Source organism: Tamandua tetradactyla, chromosome 14, assembly GCF_023851605.1.
Source record: "Tamandua tetradactyla isolate mTamTet1 chromosome 14, mTamTet1.pri, whole genome shotgun sequence".
Lineage (NCBI taxonomy): Eukaryota > Metazoa > Chordata > Mammalia > Pilosa > Myrmecophagidae > Tamandua > Tamandua tetradactyla.
Genome location: NC_135340.1, coordinates 43,457,688 through 43,464,292, shown reverse-complemented (window position 1 = coordinate 43,464,292; position 6,605 = coordinate 43,457,688). Strand labels below are relative to the sequence as shown.

Genomic DNA, 6,605 nt, shown 5'->3' with positions numbered 1-6,605 from the left:
TCTGAATTATTTTAACCCCAACCTGTTCGGCTCTGTCTTATCTGTAAATATTTGGTTGTATATATAAAATCACCTCTCAAAATCCAGAATAATAATCATCACTCGAACTTAATGTGTTGCTTAAAGGCTTACAATCTAGGCCCCTATTTTCTTAGGAGCATTTTCTAAAGGCGGCCATACCATTGTTTTTTGTTTGTTTGTTTTTTTTTTTTTTTTTATTCCTGGCTTGTCTCATCAAATGTCCCACATGTTCATTCACATGTTGCACGTCTCATGACACTGTTCCTTTTTGTAGCGCCTTCTTTGTCCCTTATGTCTTTACATTTAAAGTCTATTTTGTCCAATATTAGTATAGCTACCCAGCTTTCTTTTGGTTAATCTTTTTCCATCCTTTCTCTTTCAAGCTGTTTGTATCCTTGTGTCTAAGATGAGTTTCTTGTAAGCAGCATATACTGGATTATGTTTCTTAATCCATTCTACATCTGTATATTTTAACTGATAAATTTAGTCTGTTAACATTCAGTTATTACTGAAAAGACATTTCTTGATTCCATCGTCTTATCTTTTAAATTTTTTTTTCAGATCTATATATTCTTTTCCCTCTTTCTCTTTGTTTTATTTAAATTACCCCCAGTGGTACTCTTCAATTCTGTGCCTTCCTCCAGACCTCCCTCTCCTATTTTTTTTCAGCTGGCAGAACTCCTTTTAGTATTTGTTGCAGGGCCAGTCTCTTGTTAACAAATTCTTTCAGGACTCCTTTGTCTGTGAAAACTTTAGTCTCCCTCAGTTCTGAAGGAAAATATGGCTGGGTACAGAACTCTCGGCTGGAAGTCTTTCTATTTCAGGGTCTTGCATATGTCATACCACTGCCTTCTTGTCTCCAGGATGCTAGTTGAGTAGACTAAACTCAGTGTTATTTTATTTCCCTTATATGTAGTAGATTGTTTTTCTCTTGCAGCTTTCAGGATTTTCTGTTTCTCTTCAACATTTGACAGACTGATTAATATGTGCCTTGGGGAAGGCCTATTTGGATTTATTCTGTTTGGAGTTCTTTAGGCTTCTTTGACTTGTGTATTTATGTCCTTTATGAGGGTTGGGAAGTTTTCCCCCATTATATCCTCAACTACTCTTCCTAGCCCTTTACTCCTCTCTTCTGCTTCTGGGAGATTCTTATATTTGCATGCTTCATTTTGTCTATCATTTCCCTGAGTTTCCATTCAATTTTTTTCCATCTTTTTTGCCATTTGCTGTTTTGAGTCTTTGATGTCAGTTATCCTGTCCTCTATATCACTTGTTCTTTCTTCTGTCTCTTCAAATCTGGCATTGTGTGCCTCTAGTATATTTTTTGTTTGTTCAACAGAGTCTTTAATTTCTGTGATTTTTGCTATTTTTCTATTTAGTCTTTCAAATTCTTCTTTGTGCTCTTCTATTGTCTCCTTTATGTCATTTGCTATCCCACTTATTTTATTAAGTAGAGTTGTAGGAACATCTTTGATTTGTTGCTCTAATGTCTGTGTCTCCTCTGGTAGTTTAATTTTGTCATTAATTAGGGCTATATCTGTCTGCATTGTGATGTGCTTAATGGTCTTCTGCTGTCTTTGGTGCATGTAAATGTCTTGATTGATTTATTTTGGGAGTTGATTGCTTTCAGCAGTCTAAGACTTTGTGCTTGTGAGATGGTTGTACAGTAGGGAGCAGGGCACAGGGTAGAGCACTCAGTATGGTGATTTGTTTCAGAGCAAGTATGGGTGCAGGTTGAGGAAGTTACACTGATGCTTGTGAACATGGGCACGCAGTGCCAGGGAAGATAAGCTGTGCATGTGCACAGGTCTGGGGGTGTAGCCCTGTGTGCCCTAGTCTCAGGCATGAGGCCCTTGTGTGCATGCTTAAAGCTGTGGCAGCAGGTAGGCATTGACCTTCTGGATTGGGGTAGATGTGACCTGGCTGCACAGGTCAGTACTTTCTCAGAGCTGGGAAGTGAGGCTGAGGGCTGCGTGCATGGGTGGTTCTAGGACTGCTGTAAAGTGCAGTTCCCAGAGCCATGATGTGATTGGGGCCAGTACATGGGCTGGGAGTGCTGAAATGGATGCACTGAGCTCAGGGAGGGTGGGGTGGGGCTGTGTGACACTATGGGTAGGGGTGCAGGTGGTCTAGGTATGGAGGTCGGTGGCAGCAACTTTATGGGCTAGGAAAAGGCTGCAGGGAACAGACAGGGAGGTAGTGCTTGGGAGGGTGCAGGAGAGGTGGGTTGGGTTGCACTGGGGTAAAGGGTGGGACAGGTACATGTACTGGGGGCTGGTGGTGTGGGGGCACCTGGAGAACCTGGAATGGAAGCAGGTGATGGGGTTCAGGTGTGTGGGGTGTGGGGTGTGTCATCGGTAATGAGGCTGTGCTGGTGAGGGTAGCAAGAACAAGACTGCAGCCTGGCTTACTTCCTAGTCCCATGTTCCCATCCATGCACTCCCACGAGCTCCATGGCTCCATGTCTACACACCAGGCTCCAGCTTTCTGCCTCTCAGTTCCTCAGCCTCAGGAACCAGGGTTTCCATATGTGGTGCAGAAGGCTCTCCCAGGTCAGCTGCACTCCTGAATTGCCATCTCAGTCGCCCTCCTGTCCCTTTCTAACTTTTCCGTGGAGCAGGGCTAATCTGGAGCTACTCCAGTCAGCCATCTTCCTGGAAGTCTGCAGCTTTTCTTTTTTTAAAAAAATGCATTTATAATACAGTTCCTGTAAATAGGCTTTAGCTAAACCTTCCATATGTTCTATAAATTGTATTTTTATTAGCATTCGGTTCAAAATATTTTCTTGCTTTGCATTGTGATCGGCTTTGAATCATGGTTTACTTTGATGTGAGTTATGCTGACTTGCTGATGAGTTAAATCAAATTCATATACTTAGAAACTAGATGGACAATACCTTTTGTAGTTTATGAGTACCAATCATCCAGTCTTGCAAGTTCTCAATAAAGAGAATTTCAAATTCATTGAGAAATGTGACAGGAACTAATATGCAGTCTTCAAATCACTTATGAACAAATAGTGGCTAATATAATTAAAGGTATGCCTCAAGGAATACTATTAAGAATACTTCATCAGAAAATATTCTGAGAAGTCACAATATGGCCATTGTATGTCTGTAGATGGATCTTAAAGATGCTTCTGTGCTAATCTGATAGAGGAAATATAGCTTTCTGAAAGCATCTTGATTAAGTCTGAATTTTTTTTTGTATTTTAGAAATTAAAAATGACTATTATTATTTAAACATATTTGTTACTTTAGTTATTTTGTCACTATGAGCCTTTTAATTTATTGTCATAGAAATAAAAGTTAATTTGTTATTATTAATTTTTAGCAGTTAGTATAGGGAACAAACCATAAGAAATCATGATTTTCTTCTGTTCATGAGAACAAACAGAACTTAAGATTTTAAAAGTTCATGTGATTATTAATTCCATATGTCAGCTTGGCCAGATTATGGTATCCAGTTGTTCACGCACTGGCCTGATGATACTGTGATGGTATTTTGTGGATTTAAATTATTGTATCTATGACTGATTATATCTATGATCAACAAAGAAGATTGTCTTCTGCAACGAAAGATGTCACATCCAATTGGTTGAAGGTCAACTGGAGAACTAATCATTTCAGCAATCAGAAAAAAGAATTTTATATCTACAACTGCCAGCCAGTTTTTTCTGAGAATTCACTGAAACCTTCATCAGAGTTCTCAATCTTCAGAGTTTCGGCTTGCCAGTCCACATGGCTCCATGAGCAATTATTATAAAACATCTCGTAATATCCTCTCCTTTTTCTCTGGGGAGTCCTGACAAATACAGTTTATATAAAATTTTATTCAGAAAATGCCATACATCATCAAAGAATATAAATATGTAATATTGCAAAGATATTTTTATTTTAAAAGATCTTATAATGCTGATATAACCAGCTTTCTTTAATCACTTCATGAACAGTAACATCAGCTGCATTCATTTCCTTCTGAAAATACTCAAATATTACATATGTGTGTGTGTGTATAGTTGATTTTTGATGTGAGGTGATGTCTTCTCTAAAAAGCAGAAAATTGGTTAGGTATATAATCCAAAGGCATGCAGCTTATCTGAGCTTTGCAGAAATTGAATGAGCAGTACTATCATACTGTGGTTATTGATAGTTTCTCTTTGGCTTTTGTTTCATAAGCATAATTTTTTTGCTTTGAAGCAAAACATTCTTCCCAATTCTCATAGCTCCCTTGTCTTATGATTTTATGTAAAATAAAGCTACAATAATAAAAAGTCTTTATTACCAAGAGAGAAGAGATGAATTTCAAAGGATTGCAAATTCCTACCTCTGTCTTTAAAGTATTCAGTGGTAACTGTACCTTTAAATAAGTGATCAAATCTTGAAAGCATGAATTAAAAAGAATAAGCTTGTGGAGTAGTGGGGCAACAGTGTAACAGTTAGATTCATTTATCTTTTTTTTTCTAACGAAAGATCATTCAAATGATTGGTATTATCTCTAGCTAAACTATGGTTAGGGTGGAAAATTCAGGCATTTTTATAAAAAATGGGAATAATAATCAATAACTCTAAATTATTTTTAAGAAGATATAATCTAGGGAAAACGCTTACCAGGATGCACAAACATAGGTAATGTGTAAGAACTGGTAGTAGTTATCGTTATAATAACAATTTTATCTGGTAATCTTTGAACATGTGCAAAGGAATATGTGTTCTGAATTATTATTCTCTCTAGGGTGTAATAAAGCAAAGATTGCCTTTTTTGGATGTAATTTATAACAGAAAAGAGAAACTGCATTTGTGAACAAGGCATGTCTCCATTTCAGTTTAAAATTCAAAGTGTGGCCAAATTGCACAAGGATTTTCTGTTAAATGGGCCATCCAAAAAGCATTCCTTGAATTTATATGATGGTTTATCAACTGCTTTATAGCATCCTTAATCTCTATTTCTCAGTGTGTAAATGGCTGGGTTCAGGAGAGGTGTAATTACTGTATAAAACACAGGAAGAAACTTGTCCACCCAGGTGATGCTCACTGGCCACAGATAGATGAAGATGCAGGGACCAAAGAACAGCACCACCACGGTGATGTGGGAAGTGCAGGTGAAGAGAGCTTTGGGGGCCCCATCCTTAGACTTAAGGCACACAGTTAATAAGATGTAGGTGTAGGAGATTAGCAAGAGGATGAAACAAGTTGTGGCCAAGAACCCACTATCTGCATTTATCCATATTACCAGAGTGTGTGTATCCATGCAGGCTATTTTGATCACCAAAGGATATCACAGAAAAAGCTGTCCACTACTCTGGGTCCACAGAAAGGTAGATCCAAAATCATAGCCAGTTGACTCACGGAATGCCCAAAGCCAATGATCCATGATATTAAAACTAGCCAGATCCACTTTTTCCTGTCCATGATGATGGAGTAGTGGAGTGGTTTGCATATAGCCACATAACGCCATAGGCCATTAACAAGCACCATCTCAATTCCTCCAAGAAATGTACACAGAGGATCTGACTCATGCAGCCTCCAAAGGAGATGGTTTTATTATCCTTTACGAAGTCTGTGGTAAGTTTAGGGGTAGTGACTGAGGAAAAGCAAAAGTCAATAAAGGAGAGGTTGGCTAAGAGGAAATAGATGGGGAATGGAGAGGGGTCAGTTATGATTAAAAACACAACAAGAAAGTTTCCCACCACGGTCATCAGGTAGAGTATAGAAAATGGCAATAAGAGGTAGGTCTGAAACTCCTTTGAATTACAAAGTCCACAAAAAATAAACTCAGTCACCACAGATAGGTTTGCTTCTTCCATTTAGTCCAGTTGGTTTCAATGTGTCAAAAGAAAGAGGAGATCTAAGTACTTCTAGAATGGAAAGCATAATTTAATAATGAAGTATTAGAGAGCAGAGCAATACTTCTCATATGCAAAATTTAATTCTTAGCATTGTACTAAGCTCAAAATTGAAAATAAATGTTTCATGAATTTATAAAAATGTAAAATTGTATGTTCAAGAATAGAAGCTAACCTAGTTGAAGGAAAGGAAGACCAAAACATTACCCCAAAGAAGTTCAATTCTTATTCATCTCAAAGATAATTACTCTATTTTAAGATGTAAGGCAATACAACCCATACACAACCTCTCTAAGCCTTGAATCTCTCTCTCCTGCAAGGAATAGAAGGAAATGTCTTGAATGTAGAGCTCTAAAACATATATGGTTTTTACCAGAGATGATCCTGGTCCATAATCTGCAGCCACATTTTCATTCAAAATACACTTCTTAGAAACAAAGTGTATTTTTTCCTAAGATTAGCTACTGCTAATCTGCACTGCAAGGGTAGACTGAATTGAACCAAAGTCTACTGCAAACTATAGGAAAAGTTTCCACAAAATGATATGTTCCAAAGAAGATTTTCAATGCTGACTGCACATTTCTAGCATTAGATGTTTTCCTGCATTTTGAATCTCCTCATGGAAGATATTTCCAGAAAATCACCTACTCCTTGAAAATTACCTATTGTTAACATAAATTGGCTGGCCCTTGGATTTCACTTAAAATAATGATTTCTTTTTTTTCAGGAATATCTTAAAT

The 6,605-nt window shown here is 37.6% G+C and overlaps 1 pseudogene; it reads right to left on the bottom strand.

Moving 5' to 3' along the window:
* Positions 1-4,955: 4,955 nt before the first annotated feature.
* LOC143655396 (olfactory receptor 4K3-like) lies at positions 4,956-5,826 on the bottom strand (annotated as a pseudogene).
* Positions 5,827-6,605: the final 779 nt, after the last annotated feature.